Source organism: Argopecten irradians, chromosome 1, assembly GCF_041381155.1.
Source record: "Argopecten irradians isolate NY chromosome 1, Ai_NY, whole genome shotgun sequence".
Classification (NCBI taxonomy): domain Eukaryota; kingdom Metazoa; phylum Mollusca; class Bivalvia; order Pectinida; family Pectinidae; genus Argopecten; species Argopecten irradians.
This window is the reverse complement of record NC_091134.1, coordinates 60,328,803-60,346,153: the sequence shown is the minus strand read 5'-3', so window position 1 is coordinate 60,346,153 and position 17,351 is coordinate 60,328,803. Positions and strand designations below refer to the sequence as shown.

The 17,351-nt window shown below is 37.3% G+C and overlaps 1 non-coding gene across 1 annotated transcript; it reads right to left on the bottom strand.

The window, feature by feature from the left end:
* Window positions 1–7,069: 7,069 nt before the first annotated feature.
* Trnae-uuc (transfer RNA glutamic acid (anticodon UUC)) lies at window positions 7,070–7,141 on the bottom strand. The gene has a single exon. It is a non-coding gene; the product is annotated as a tRNA-Glu (tRNA).
* Between the last annotated feature and the right edge of the window lie 10,210 nt (window positions 7,142–17,351).

The window sequence follows — 17,351 nt, the reverse complement described above, 5'->3', positions numbered from 1 at the left end:
TAGTTGTCAACATTTACCACCCATCGCTATTTCTATCGTCGTTACCGCGTTTTTATCCTTTTTAAACTTTCCACACAACTTCAATCAAGGTAGCTCCAACAACGCCAGTCAATCACGATACCAGGTGCTCAAGTTTTTATCATAAAAGGACGGTTGGCAAGGAAACTTCAACAGCTGAGGTTATAACAGCTTGGGCTATACGAGGACGGTTGTCAAGGCAACTCAAACAGCTTGGGTTATACAAGAAGGTTGCTAAGGCAACTGAAACACTTTGTTTATATGAGAACGGTTGTCAGGGCAACTATAAAACAGCTTGGGTTATACGAGGACGGTTGTCAAGGCAACTCAAACAGCTTGGGTTATACGAGGACGGTTATCTAAGCAACTCAAACAGCTTGGGTTATACTAGGACGGTTATCAAGGCAACTCAAACAGCTTAGGTTATACGAGGACGGTTGTCTAAGCAACTCAAACAGCTGAGGTTATACTAAGACGTTTGTCTAAGCAACTCAAACAGCTTGGGTGAAACGAGGATGGTTGGTAAGGCAACTCAAACAGCTTGGGTTATACGAGGATGTTTGGCAAGGCAACTCAAACAGCTTTGGTTATACGAGGACGCTTGTCAAAGCATTTCAAACAGCTTTGGTTATACGAGGACGCTTGTCAATGCAGCTTGGGTAATACGAGGACGGTTGTCAAGGCAACTCAAACAGCTTTGGTTATACGAGAACGCTTGTCAAGGAAAATTAAACAGCTTGGGTTATACGAGGACGGTTGTCAAGGCAACTATAAAACAACATGGGTTATACGAGGACGGTTGTCAAGGAAACTCAAACAGATTGGGTTATACGACTGTGGAGGACGGTTGTCAAGGAAAATCAAACAGCTTGGGTTATACGAGGACGGTTGTCAAGGCAACTATAAAACAACATGGGTTATACGAGGACGGTTGTCAAGGAAACTCAAACAGCTTGGGTTATAAGTGGACGGTTGTCAAGGCAACTCAAACGGCTTAGGTTATACGAGGACGGTTGCCAAGGCAACTCAAACAGCTTTGGTTATACGAGGATGGTTGTCAAGGCAACGCAAATAGTTTGGGTTATACGATGAAGGTTATCAAAATGAAAAACAATCTAGACAGACAGTGCAGCATATCATGTTATATACAAATACATGTATACTCGAACTGACATGATGGATTAAATGCCATTGCTTCTGCACTTTCGAGTAGTGAGAAATAGGACTAAGGATAGGACTAAGGCAGGTAACCCAGTCTACCAACACCGACCACCTTCTAGTTCACTGTCAGGCAGGAGTTAAACACCAAATCAATACCTGCTTACATCTATTGTCAGTTGATAACTTCATATTTCACACTTGTAAACATATCTGTTAACTTATTTGTTGATACCCATTGATGCAAAAGACCCCGTCCCGCCTTCCGTTTGATAACCACGAGTCGTACAGTAAATTACCCGTACTTAATCGCTAGGTCTAAAGGCCATGCTATCTATCTATTTCAGAAATATCTGGAGAATGCAGCAATCAAAAACTGAAATTTAATTTCCATAAATAAATAGACTTTTAGACGGCATCTCGAGCCTTCAAAGGGACTATTGATCGTGGTCTTCAGCCACCTGAACCGCGGTAGCATGTGCATTGCGCGATAACAAATTTATGTTTTAAATATATTTGAGAAAACTTTCTTTGTTTATAAAATCTATGAAACAGAATTAAGAATTTAAAGACATCTATTTTGAGATACAACGTATCACTTTTTGGTGCCCGTCACAATTACGCAGATAAAGAACTTTCACAATATTATATCCAAGGCTATCTACAGTAAAGAAATAAAACGAAGATAATAGTATTTTTTATTTTTATTTTCATTTGTTCAAAGATGTGTGTTTCCCTATGAAAACCGTCTTCTATAAAGAAGGAACATAATCGTACATCGTTTACTTATCATTTTTCCCTTTGCCTTTACCACTTAAGAGGTTGCAATTACTACTGAAGTAAAAACTCCTGATCACTCGGCCAATGTCCCTTTTTCTAATTTATGGATAAGATGCTCTATGGAATATTCGTTGATTTGAATCACTTAAGACAGTTTACCGTTGTTTCAATTTGTAACGCTGTGTGGGGGTATAGTTGTCTTTGAATTGTGGTAATATGTTCCTACAAAGCCAGGGGTCTAGAGACCTACACGGATTCTTTGATGTGGAGGGGCTCTTTTGAAGGAAGTGAAGTGAACCGGACATCAGAGGGCCAAATAGGGTCCATGTGTTTAGCCATATACACAGGACAGTGAAAAGCCCCCAACACCATTCACTGCTTTTAAGTAGTTTGACCACATAAAATAAAGTTTGACCATTACAAATATGCGGAAGGCAAGATAAGAAAAATAAAGTTAAGAGGAAAATAGATTATATCGGGGATTATGGGTTTAAAAGTCTGTTTTGACGAGGTCAATCAGATTTCTGAAAGACGACATACTTAGTTGTAGTCTAACTAGATACCCATGGCATTTAATATCAATATATTAAGTGTGAACTCTCAGCAAGTGTCCCATTTAGTGTGTCCGGTCCGACTGACCTCCCATTACAGACAAATCGAGAGCCACACAACTCGACAATACTGAAAATCAAATTTATGTTAAGTACCGAAACAAATTATCTTTAGAACATATTCCTAGTGTAAAGAGCAGTTCTTTTCCTGGTGACAATGACTACTACAAACACATAGGGTCTGGACAATAGACGGGCGCTAAATGTTAGGACAATTCCTGTTTACAAATAGATTTATACCCAGCAGTTTTCATGTGCTTCAACAATTTTACATTTTCTGTATTTATAATCGGTTTTTATGGCGCTGATATCACAATATCACCCTTATAAGACACAAGACATAAAACAGCCTTGTATTCCAATTATAATTCCAATTAAAGAAGACTTCTCACTTTTTCTCACGATTTTTACTATTGAAGGAATATCGAAGTATGTATTTCGTTGTTAGTAACGGTCTTTTGAGAAATTAAACGATATGCAAAGAAAATTCCGTCAAAGCAAAGGTGGTCCGTTTTATAAAATGCATCAGGATAAGAAAGCTTGTTATTACTACGGTAACTTTATGGACGAAACGTCCGAAATGTCCTTACAGTCCTGGAAAGAACATGTTTGCTTATTGACCAAGATGAACTAAACGAACAGTTGACCTTATTGGCCTTACAGTCCCGGAAAGAACTAAGCGAACATTTGACCTTACTGGCCTTACCAATAAACATAATAATATACATAAGAAAAACAAAATGTTATCATGCTCGAAACTCGTCTTTGCGTTAAATAGTATTGGAAAACATAACAACGAGAAGCAACGAAAGAATGGCGTTGTTAATTAAAAACCGACTTCTTTATTAAAATCTGTAATCGGAGACAGATAGGAACAAAACAAAGACATGTTTATTTTTCCAGATCTCTTCTCCAGATGGCGTTGTCAATTTTGTAGTACGTTACATCTGGAGGACTGTAATTGCCCAATCTGGCAGGGCACTAGACCTAGCGGGTTTGTTTGGGTTGGCTGTTTGGGGATGTATATATGGTTTACAAGATGTCAGAGAATAAACTGTAGAGATGGAAATAAGCACTGTCTAAAACATGGCCAGTATCATATGTGAAATTTGGGTTCGAAAAATCTTAAGTAAATCAAAATGATATTGATGCGAACATTTGCTGGTCCATTGCGTTAACCATTAAAGTTAGTATAAGTTTAGTCAATAATACAACACATAAAATAGTCGGGAAGTTATTTCTTGAGGAATTAAAAGCATTTCCAATGTGCTGCCATTACACCATACTGTGTATTTGCAAATGATTTTGCATACACCTTTGAGACGATATTGTTCCGTGCAGACTTTGATTTGACAAAGAGCAACACCACAGCTATCATTGCATCCTATTTCGTCACTCGAAGTAAGCGAAACTATAAAAATGCATTTTTTTATAGATATGATTTCAAGCAATTCGAGGAATAGGAGGTAAAAAAACTAAAAAATTCTGAAGATGATCCAGACTTTAGTGAGTGCCCGAGAAGGGAGCACGCGTGCTCACGTGTTTGCCGCGCCACATGGTCCCTGACTTTATCTGCTTGGTTTGTTTTTATCGGAGACGCGTGGATGGCCCCTCCATCACTTTGTTTTATCGAAGTTCCGACATCTTGGCAGCACATGACTCGCCAATACACGGGGCCAATATGGCAACGCAAGAATCTCAAAACCTTACAGCATCTCCACATTCAACCTACTCCCCCTCATCAACGGAATGGACACAGCCGACTTCAGCTATTGGATAGTCTATGATTTTCTTACAGGGACAGATGGATTGACGAGTTGTACTATAACATTCTTGCTTAATTCGTGTTTTTTTTTTTTATTCGAGTAATGTTTTTGTTGAAACAAATCTGATAAAAATGATAGTTTGCAGTGATTTTGTACATGCCGAGGGTACAAGTATAGAATTTCTGTACATCATACTAGATATCTTAAAATTAATGTTTTATGTGTTTTTACACCGACATGATTTGTTGACGTTTCCCTTCTCATTATAAATGTAATACTAGCCTATATATGTCTGTTTACATTACCACCAGCATCCGAATATCAAATTATGTCGAAAACTAATGTCGATTGCATGCGATCAAATTTCATCTGAATATGTATTAATTGCTTTTTGCAACGCTTTCCTGTAACCGGTCACGTCAAAGTAAATATCGCGGTAAAAATCAAGAGAGGGGGAGAAAAAATTAAACAGAGTATAAAGCAATATATATGTAGTTTCCTTTTTAAATTAGATGGAAGTCCGGATTTTTTTAAATATTGATTTTTTTTTATTATCTTCACGAATAATTCTATTGCCATAAACTTAAAATCACAAACTTAATTGAAAATGCATTTATTAAAATATGGCAAGAACTGCAAAATGATAAACATGCTCGATGAATTTATAACAAGTGCTAAATCATATTTAGAACAACAATGGTGGAGTAGGAATGAGTGATTGCAGTGGCAGCTAGGAAAAATTCATGTTTAAAGAATATTTGTGACAAAAATGTTAGACTACAGTATATATTAAGCAAATACATAATTGCACCAGACTTAATTCATTCAATTTCAATGTCATTATTCTAGTAAAAATTCAGCAAAAACTTTGAAAACAAAATGTAAACTGATAGGTTAACCTAAGCATAATCTGCTCAAAATTTACAACCAAAGCTGGAAATATACTCGGCGGATTTCCTTACACTGAACAAACAAAACGATATCTGTAGTCAGCTCAATGTAAATAAATATCACTAATCCTTTCTATCTTAAGTTGGCGAGCCATGACCTGACGAGCTCTGGGGACCCCGGCGAAATGTTGGGGAGGGGTATCCCCAGATGGATGAGGCTAGCTGGCGTTGTCTAGACCTCATTTGTGCATGATAGAGAGCCTGCAGTTGTTACTGAGTCATCACACACAGATAAGATTATAAACCTTTCATACATACAAAAGAAAGCCTCCAAGGAAGGGCAGACTCTCCACAGAAACTTTTTTTTCAGATGGAGCCTGTGGTTAAAACTTTTCGTCCTTGATATTTGGCACGAGACCAGCTTTCCCTGAAAAAGACAGATTAAAGTCCTGTGCACGCGCGCCGTCGTCAGTCCAAAGGGTGCAAAGGTCATGCTGGCGTGCCTTCTCAACTTTTTTGAGGGACAAAATGGGGATCTGTCTTCTAATAACAGTCAAACAGTTTGTTGACATGTATCATTGTCTTAGGTACGGTTTAAACATTATTCTTTCATTTACCAAATTGTAAAATTACACTTATGAACTTATGAATTTCATTAAAAAATTTAATAGCTATTTACTTGAATATTTCATTAAATCCCCTTTTCGAGCCTCTTTGAGTGTAGGAATGCAATCTTTGAGCATTTTAGGCCTGCAAAAATAGCCTAAACGGTCGCATAGATTCGACATTTTTTGTTTAAAAATTGGAACTTTGCAAAGTATAATCTAACACAATTCTTCAAACATTTCGGACAATCTGATTTTAAACCTTATAAATTTACAAGAGAGGTTTTTCAAATACATTTATCAACTTTTGATCACGATAAAAAGTATCTGATCGCTTCACATCTTCTCTTTCAATGACGACACTATCTTTTGTTATTAGAAATGACATCATATAATTTTTCAGCGCAAAGCGGTGGCTATATGTATTCATGATTTGCATCATGAACAAAGGCAAATTTATAAATGTAACTTATATCCCTCTAGGTATCATTTTACGTCGGTAGGAGCTAGCAGATTGTTAGTTGTCATGGTCTATATGTGTATATCATGCTTTAAGGAAGAAAAATGGAAAATCGTTTTATTGGCGTAACCTGTCTTTATACAAGTAAATGCAATTACTATGTTGCGAAAATATAAGTGATCTACGTAAATTAGCAAAATTTATATTTGAGGCCATTAAAATACGATCCCGCCTCCAATAATTTCAGTGTAGTTGTTTTAGTATTGTATACTTAACCTATATGTTGTGTAGCCTTTGTATAGTAAACAAATATTATTTGAGAACAAATTTTAAATTATACGAAGTGACAGCATATGTCCACACAACTCCGATGTACAAATTTAAGCTTTTAATGTATATGAAAGTTGTAACTTGTCTTTGATAATGTACTAATTTTCATGTGAATATATATAAATATATATATGTTTGTTATGTTTCATTATTCCAATAAGTTGTAAACTTACGGAAATAAAGAACTGAATTGTATATCTGTAAGCAGACCTATTATACAATATACGTACGATAGTTCAGTACTTACTAGGCCAGGTCTAAACACTGACATATATATAAATATTTAATGTTTAATGTTTATTTAAATATGAAAGGTCTACAGTGTACATCTACACAATTCATTATTTAATCAACCTTTCTGTGTATAAAGTTACAAACACTAGTTTTGTTTCTGATGAAGTAACAAAACGTATTCGGTAATCCGCCAAGATGCATTTGGAAAAATAAAATGTTCCGATGTCGGGAATTGAACCCGGGCCGTCTGGGTGAAAACCAGAAATCCTAACCACTAGACCACATCGGACGCTGACGAAGCGGGGAAATATGTTTATCAAGAAGAAACAACACATGAATGGCTATGATGACCACGTGTGATGGCGAGGATCGTGTGATTTCTAATTTGTGTTTGGGAAAAGTAGTGAAGTTATACCTACATTAAATGATTTCATTAGCACGCTTTTCCAATTTCGTATTACTAGTGATTATTAATTATATTATCTAAAGATGTCTATACTAATGTCATTTATTTCGGGCATTAACTCATACTGATTTTTCTATCATTACTCACGAAGAGTCCGAGGAATTCGAGGTGATGTACGAGTTGGCATGAACACCCTTGTATATATGAGGTCTATACGGGGACACACATATGTTGTAATGACACCAAGCTGGACATGTGCCCAGCTCGCGTCTAATCCCGCCTGATCTTGGTTGACCCATGAGGTGATGCATATGCTCATGGTGCAGCTCTATCTTAAAGGTCAAACTGTGATGGGTCAGTGCATTTGTCACACATACCACACGGTCACGCGCGAAAATAAGACGTCCAGTTTATCATATTGCTCATTTCACAGGGTCAAAAAGTTAAAATAGCGCTACCTGGAGCATCTAACTGAATAATAAAATATTTCCTCAATTCTCAAGACTGGAAAATAGGTGGTTATAAAGTTTTACAGAACTTAAGAAACAAAGAAGTTTGTTTTTTTTTCTTTAGACACAATTTTAATTCATTTAATTGCAGAAAGGTGTATGGGGGTATACTCATACCGGAAATGGATGCTCTTGTGCTGCGCCTGCGCCCGTCATTGTACAAATGTACGTCATAACCCCAGATAGTAAAAAGACACCATTTCCAAACAAAGCGTTGTTTTTCTTTATTATTAGTATGCAATCAGTCAGACTTTTCAAAGAACGAAATCTACCAACAATCACAATGATATATTTGTAGTTTCGGGTCCGGGTATCTACAGTACGACGAGACACTGAAACGGGGCAGGGTCCACGCGTTGCAGAATTTGGCTCGAAATAAATTCCACTTTTCATCAGAAATACTCTTATTTAAACCTACCATCCATTTTTTGTTAGAATTAAATTATCTTGTAAATTGTATTGTACGAACATTCTTGACTTTATATTCGAAGCATATCTTTCATATAGATGCCGCCATCATGGAAAAATCCAAACGCGGTCCATTTGACGGTGCCGTATCAATTTAGTACAACTGGTACGAATCCGCAAATGGAACGCACGGTATATGTATCTTCCCTACCATTCGGGATACGTATACTCCGAAGATAACTGACGATCTCACACAAATCAGCGACATCGATACATATAGGGTAGATCAGGGTTGTCATCGTTTCCGAGAAGCAGGCTTTTTATTCCCAAGAGAACAGTGTCAAATTATCGAGATGTTTATATCGACAACAGTGCATTGTTTACGTTAGAGAAGCTCTCTCACACCGGACGGTGCACGACACCGCGATGGACAGGATGAGCCAATTACTGACGAATGGTAGCCATATATCACAACACCACCAGAGCTTGTCAAAATAATCATAAGCTATGACACGCTTTGAGGACACAGAGAGTAGTAAAGACCCCCCTTCCTCCTTCCCCTCCTCTCGACTCGGGTTCCCGCCATGAAATGTACACACTACATCATAATATCATCTCAAATGACAACATGGCGTCTAAATTGAATTGTCTCGCTCAGACAGTAGCGAAAACAGATACGGATTTGGTTTATAGTCGGGTTACGGATTTAATACGACAGCGCTACACGTGCGTGGGTCAGGTTGTCAGAAATCCGCGATTAAGAACCCGGGCCAGGTATTTATTGTTGATCCGGCGTATCAGGTGACGAAGCTGCGGTCCTGTCATTGTCGATATGGCAGATGACACGAGGACTCTGGCCTCATGTGGAGCCAGGGGCTCACTTCTCGGTCCCCCAGCAGGGAGACTACTACACACCTGTGACGACGACCTTACAGGTATTCATTACTGATAACATATCATAGAACTGGATTGGTGTTCTTACAATCATCGTTAGGAAAGACAAATAAATAGAACTACAATTATAACTTTCTTTATGCACGTCCATGCTACAAAGATGTGATCTCTAAAGTCCTAAAACATCTAAACGCATGAAAATGTTAAAAAATATAGTTTACTTCAGCAGTTCGGAATTAAACAAATAGAAAGTTAATTGGTGAGAAAGCAGTCAGAGCTTATCACTTTTAACATCGCCTACAACGAGCTTCTTAAAGCAGAGCCAAATAATATAATTCCTATTTCTTGTACACCAATACAGAAATCCAGAGAACCCGGAAAGTTTCACACGAACTGTACAAAGATACGTGTGTATGCCAAGAAAGCAGTAATCGAGCGCTCCTTCGGAAGTCCCAGGAGAGTTATCTTTGACATGTCTCGCGCTCATTAATCAACAGCTACTAAAGTGGTCAGTTATCATTTGAATGATGAAGATTCCAAGTAAATCCGACTCAATAATGTCTTATTAATTTATCTTATCAATCATAGTGCAGTGATATGGAAATTAAAAGCATTGGCAGGTTCGCGAGAATGACTTCTCGGGAGTCGGGAGGCGATCTATCGAAGATAATTCCTGACCTCTCTATTGGAGAGGATATTGAGATATCTCTGTCTCATGCCGAGAGAACATTTTCTGACACTCCATTATAACCAATGCAATCTCTGAAATCACTTCCCGATGTGGCCACCAGGGAGCGCTCTATGGCGTGACTGCCAGGTATACATGACTACCTATCGATGGTAACCTCTGAAGTCGCCACCTCGTTCTGAATTATTTATGTGCAATGGCGATACTTCACAGGTACGCCAAGGTAACGAACAGTCAAATTAGAGTCAATTTCTCTCTGGCAAAGTCTCAACACGCAAACCCTTAACCGAATACACATCAACGAACAGCCCCACTGAGACGGTCATTATGGATTTTATATTGCATTTCTGGCCGTAAATTGTTCACGAATACAGGTCTGTTGGTGGCATTCGGTCCCAGAGAGATCATTATTTTTGTGACGAAAGTACCTTGTTCATGAACATGTCCTTAACTTGATTGCTATGTTATTTATTAATAAAGTCCGAGAGAGCCAAACCAACCAGTCACGAAAGCATGTCCGTTTTATTATCATTGGTCTAACTTACTGCACAATACAACTGATTGATCAGGACACTTTATTTATTTGTCTTTGAGTGGAACCTTTACGTTGAGTAAGCTTCTACAGCTGTCTTCAACGGTACACGGCGACGCGCGGTGACCGTTTGCATATATTGTATCGGATAGCCGAGATATTGTTGTACTTTAAGAAAGAATATTGCCATAAACATCTCATTCGAAGACATTCGTCAACAAATTAAAGAAACGCGATATTGCTATTTTTGATTAGCAGTAATAAATGGCGTGTATCAAAGGAAAGCATTACTGAACTATGACTTCTGGAAGGGGAGACAATTAATATATTTCATTTAGAGGAAACCTCTGATGCATTAGGTGTCAGAATAAAGATCGTGGTTTGTATGTATGTATATTTATAAAGACCCGTTTGTTTTCATACGCTCACATAGACATAACTCATTCAGAACACTTAATATGAAACCCACATTTTAAATTCATTGTTTACCCCCGGCCATGGGCTATGACATATATGTTACTTTCTTAGGTAAATCAAACACCTACATTTTCTTTTTTGGACTCATCTGACCAAACAGGTGACTTAATCAAGGTATTTCGTCCAAAACCTTTCAATACTGAAATGATCTTCGTATACAGATGTCTGTTCTCGGGTCGCCTTGGAGAAGTCAAAGTGATCTTAAAAATTGCACCTTTTCTCCTAGGTCCATTGACATTTCAGCTACGGCGGGTGATTTGTGTATACAATAATTTTTTCAGGACATAATTTTTAGGCGTCGTCTTTCTCCTGTAAAACGATTGTACGTGTTAATTCTCTAATCAATTGACTATTCAATCGATGAATGATTCGTTAGTTTTCGTCGATAGATGACATATCCATAGTATGGAAATCAGAATAACTTTTGTTTCATTGAAGACTTTAATGTGAAGTTTTTCGCTTGTATTGTTAACTTTATAAAGATCTTAGTTTAAGCCTGCCGTGTTGACACACTTACACCATCCAATTTAGTGCTACACAGAAATTTGCACCGTCACAACTCTCTAGTTGTGTCAGTAAGGTTTACGAGACAGAAACAGATCACCCTGTTCGTTGGTTATGTAGTGCCTCATTAGGAGTTAAATCACTACAACCGGGACCTTCTCCTGACACCGAAAGGTAGGAGTCCAACACTCGAGGGATGTTGCGAGTAATGACCGTAGGACGGTGGTCAAAGCATGACGCGTCTTTAATGTCGCTAGATGTGAATATAATGTAAAAGAAAACAGCGAACCAATGGTCAAGAATAACATATGTATAGCCCGATCTGCAATTTCCAAACAAAAGGCGGACAAGCAACCTTGGATGGAAGGACTATAGGGTAGATATTACTATTGGGGCTCGATTCCAAATACACGCAAGCGTCATTTATGATAAATATAATTTGGAACATGACTGGGAATTCACATGATGACTTTGTGTCGGGCGTCCTGGAGATTTTCCATGCTGAAAACCAGACACCTGGGACCTAGAATTCTGCAGACACCTATCTGTCAAAATGTCCAGGCTACATCAGGCTTTACTTATACAGGTGCATCATGACGATTCAATTCTTTATGTTAATATGAAGATCAAATTACAAAGTACTTACAATTAATTTCATTTCACTCTGTCTGATAATGTGAATACTTTGAGTGCTGGCATTCCTAGTATGATAAATACCACGACACTGACTTATAGATATAGTCCAATGGTACTGTCACTCGTGCAGTTTTATTTACCTTTACCGTATGGCCTGGTTGTAGTTTACAACGATATTATTTTACTTATCGAGGTCACCGTCTATTTGGATTTGATCTGTTGCAATATCATGGACTGTTAAAGACCCCGGTTGGCACAGAAGAGCACTGGAATGAATCTGGCCTAAAATATCGCGATTATCACTCTTATATATCGCGATCTGCATGGCTATAAGAACATATTATGATCTACAAGGTTTCAGTTATTCATGGATAAAACATTCGCGACGATTTCTACATCGCAAGAAATTTGAATGATATTACATATTACATATTACATTACATATTACATTTCCATTTAGATCAGTAAAAGTCGTGGAATATGATATATAATTTAGGTTGATTACAAATCTTTTTAACCATGCCCTGAATTTCAGCGCTCAATACAAACGTCTACACATCTTTAGTATTATATTTTCATTCACGGTGACCGTATGGACTGATGACCGTCTATTAGACCTTACTATAGAAACATGAATCCATATAAGTTCCAGCACTCGTCAGCTAGATTTGGAATAAATGACAAATGCAAAATACTGTGGAATATAATGGATTTTTTGAGAAAAAGTATTGTGAACACTTTAAAAGTTTTTTTTTTTCTTTGGCAAAAACGAGAGCAAGTCATAGACTATACAACTTAAGAAACAGTGAATTTTCTATTGGGTGTAGCAGGAGCATGCCCATACGCTTAATTTTGTGGGAATGTAGTGCGAGTTATACATTTACATCGAACACTTCGGTGATTTTCATTCTGAACGTCTGTTTTACTAGATTTAACATCCTCAAGTATATGCATTCAAGTATCTACTAATTTTTAGCATAAATTGTTTTAGTTTCTCTATTGGTCCAATAAATCGAAAGATAACGTGTGCCAAGAGATATAAAGAATCAATGTCAAAAGACTTTCCACAAATAACGATTTATAATCTTTTCAGGGATGCGGTCCATTAACGCGATGTGCCGAACAGACTTTGGGTTAGTAAGAGCTGTGCTGACTGCTTTTTGGAAGAGCCCGGCCTGATGGGACTTAGTTATGGTAATTTGTTAGCCTTTTGTTTTAGACAAATTTAGCTGCGCCAATTATCTCGACCGGACAGGATTTTATGTGTCCAGTACATCAACGAGCGGTCATTTATGATGGTGTATTTTGTTTCAGAAGCTGGGAGATACAAACAGGCCGGTCTTTGATCAAAAAAACATCTGTAGATTCTCTCGAACAGTTTTGACAGGAGGTCATCTTTGAAATTCTTTGAAGTATCATAGGTTCTAAAAATACTCAGGGAAATTAGCCTGGTAAACAAATGCAGCTGACTGAAGTAATTTGTGTGAACCCCTATTTGGTTTCTTTTGACCTCGCTATCATTTGTAGCCATCGCGCGAAAGATAAAAAAGGCCGTGTTTAAAACACTGCAGTTTAGAGCAAGGTCACCGATGTTTGAGGTCTCGCATCTGTCGATATATCAGCAGTGACATATACATACTTTTATGTATATGTAAAAACAATTTTGTGATTGCTAATGATAATTGTTGCTTCATGCACGACTTGTGCGCGTTACTTCGATAATATGCAGTGGGACTGACCCAGAAAATGAAATGTACTTTTAACAACTTTTTATTTGAAATTGAATACTGAATAAGAGATACGATGTCGTTGCCATTTTGACATATTGCATGTGTTAATTTTTTAACCTTGATAAATGAGCACATTATTAAATGTATTGTTAAAAATGTCGCTGGTACAGAAAAAAAAACCTTGCCGAGCTGTATATCACTGTTTCAGAGTTTCTTGTACAAGTCCCCCCTCTCCCTTCAGATCAGGGTCATCTTGATACGTCGTCAGTGAAGATTACGTAAACAAACTCTCAGAGGCAGTAGCCGAACTGTCGTGATGGGGTCAAGGTCACAGCAACAGGGCTACATTTTAAAAGTAACTTTGAGTTTCATCCATATCAATCTCTTCACTTAATTTCAAATACTATTTTAGTGTGCTCCTTTTGCGATCGTATTTACTATTCAAAGATTTTTTATTTTTGCTTTGACGAATTATCTCGACGTTCAGCAGTTATATACTTTAAATTTCTCTGTAGTGTTTTACCTATCTATCCGGTCTAACTAAGCCGATCCACGCCAAAGTTTCGCGTAATAACGAGCTTTTTTTTTCTACCAAAATGAACCCAATCGTGTTTCATAGGTTTGTATTAAGCCTAGCTGGACTAGAATTTGTTCTTATTGTATATCAAGTAAGGATTGTTTTATCTCTTATGATAATGACAATCAGTGAAATGTTTGACCAAATCTGAGCCTGTATACATATGATCATTGAGATGGCCTAACTCCAATAATTCACGCCGATATAGCTTAGTTATGGACAGTGTACATAACCCGGACTGTCCACCTGGGAGGTCCGGCCAGTCCGAACCAATCATCTTTTATCCTGTACACGACAATGCTGATCTGTGTTATAAATGCTCTCTGTATCCCATCTTCATTGTTAGCCGACAACCAACAGTGAAATGTATGATAAGATTATATAAATTCCTGGATAGGGTTTCTATAGGGTAGATCAGTAAAAATTAAGCCTTATTGTAGCAGGAAAATGCAATTTCCAATTTAAGATTTTTTCTTCATTTTCAACGTGAGAGAGTAATATAAATTGACCTGGGTATATACATGATTAGATTTAATACAGAAATCTGCAATTGTATAGCAGAGACACGAGAAAATGATAATTAAGTTTTGTATATATTTGGAACTATCCATGTCGGTGCATGTCATTGCTCTAGAGCAACTATTCTGTCTTCCACAAAGTGATAATAAAGGAATGGTATCAACTTTGAAGAAATAATTAAGTTTGGACGTTTTTTACACCTAGTCCCCACAGTGACTTTCTTACATATGTCATGTTTCTCAAATATTAAAACCAGTACCTTTTTCTATCTGTGATAGTCGTCATGTTTTGTCGAGAAACTATATTATAATGCGTTATCTTCAAGAAGAATACGATATGTAAAAGGACATCTTTGAAATAAGTTTAAGCATGATACCCGATCTGTAGTTTTACACCTTTTAAAATTACATGAGTTGTGTTCAATAGGATAGGTGTGTGGCCAAACCGTACGGAACGCCTTTCGGACTGTTGCCGAATGATTCCTCGCGCGCTAGGTCGACTTGGGTGACACTTTAGTGTATATGCGTGGTTAGATCCAGTTTCAGAGCAATTTACTTACCTGTGTATACCTGTAATTTTATCTAGCAAAAGTTAGATGCCAATAAAAAATTTCATTACTCCGATACATCAAAAAACGCGATTTTTTTTCTAACATATCCGTCACCAAAAGACTTAAATAGCTCATTTTCCGGATCAGAGATCACGCGTCGGTTGCCCCAATTTAGAAGTGTTTCCCGCCATTATAATGTACGGGTAGTCGGGCGTGTCTACCGAAGAGGGAACATCATCGTCGTCGTCGTCATCGCCGCCGTCACCATCGTCCTCCTCCTTCTCCTCCTTCTAATCATGATCATAATTGTCATTTTTATTCATCGTCATCAATTTCACCATCGTTCATTTCTTTGCCATTAAAATTATCGATTATGTTGATGTCTTGATAATGTAGCTCTACCTGACTGGCCTTCGAACATAAACTTTTCGCATCGATTCTCATAATTCTCCTATCATGCTTTTCTCGCCGAGCGCCGCCCAAATTGACCACAGGTAGGCCCCACGGGGCCCATCAACCCTTCGTCCCTGGTGGTCCGTTTTATTACACTGTACATACTAAACAAGTCCAATCCAATGGATATTTTAATACTCACACGTGCGATCGCTATTTTGTCGCTCACGTTTGTACGACTAATTGGTCATAAGGACTCTATCTCATCTATACAGCTCAACAGGTGCAGCGAAATTCCAAGTAGATTCTCAAGAGCCTTCTAAAAAGGTGGTACATATTGATTCTGAGCGGGAATGTGTAGCCTTGGTATCACAAGATGTTGTTGTAACCAGATTATTGCATCAAGTTAACAATGCGTGTTAACAGCGTGGATCTAAGATTAATGTAAACACAAAAAGTAATTAAACGCAATAACAATGCAAATTGAGTGCAACACACAATGAAAATGCAGTTTTTTTATACAAAAATCCTTACGAAAGGAATACTAAGTAGTCCGCAAAATTGTTTCATTTTGCAATCTGGCAACTTGAAATATTTGAATAACATCGTCCGATGAGTTTTCAGTATTTACTCAATGGTTTATTGAACATTTTAACCTTGATAAATAAACATCTGATATTGTATTGTTTTTCTATCTTGCTCACCTTGTTTTATCAAACAGTGAACATATCCCAACCAAAACGACAACACTGTTATCTAAGAGTCGAAGAGAATGTCGTATTGAAACTCTGCGAGCTGACATAATGATTATCAGTAGCTAAATTATAAACGTTTGTGTGTAAGTTATTGTCCTTTTGCTATTGTTCATCAAATCATCTCTCAATTACCTGAAAGAAAATTCATATTTCTATTAAATGGTAGTGCCTATAAATGTCCAGGCGGATGAGAGCTCTCATTCTAATCTGTTAACGGAAGTCCAACATGCCAAACAAAAGAGTCTATCAATTGCATTCAACAGCGGATATTGCAATTTTTATATCTTTACTTAATTTCTAAATGCAACTCAAACATAAATTTATAATAATGAAAACTAGACAAAAGTACAAAATACTGTCTTTTATTTCTAAAATAATTTGAAGAAATATACAAAAAGTTGTTTTCCTGTTGAAGTTATTTACACATAAAATCAATATTACTTTTGTCATATGATAGACATGTCACGTACACATTTAGCGTCAGGTATAAAATGATCAGATTCCTGTTTACAGGTTTCCATGGTGATATACAACAGACACAGCTGTTTCCAGGTATTATCTATGATTAAACGAGATTTGTTTTCAAATTAAATTTCGAGAAATGCTGACAAAAATCTTCTGGGTAACTAGCAAAAGAGCCTCATTTATAGAAGCTAAATGAGCGTCTAGTTATCAAAGGTGAAATTTGACAGGAAAGTGTTACGGCGCACTAATGCGAGGAGCGAAGTAAAATGTCAAAATCTGGGTTAAAATCGTAAACACTTCCCTACAAGTTTATGCACTTTTAAATACAGTAATTTTCGACACCTAAGCAAACCTTGGTGATTCAGCTGACGGCTAACATACACGGACTCAGGTAACCGAATCTTTCCTTCCGATTAAAGCTGACGACATAAATACACGTCTTTAACGTTGGTCATT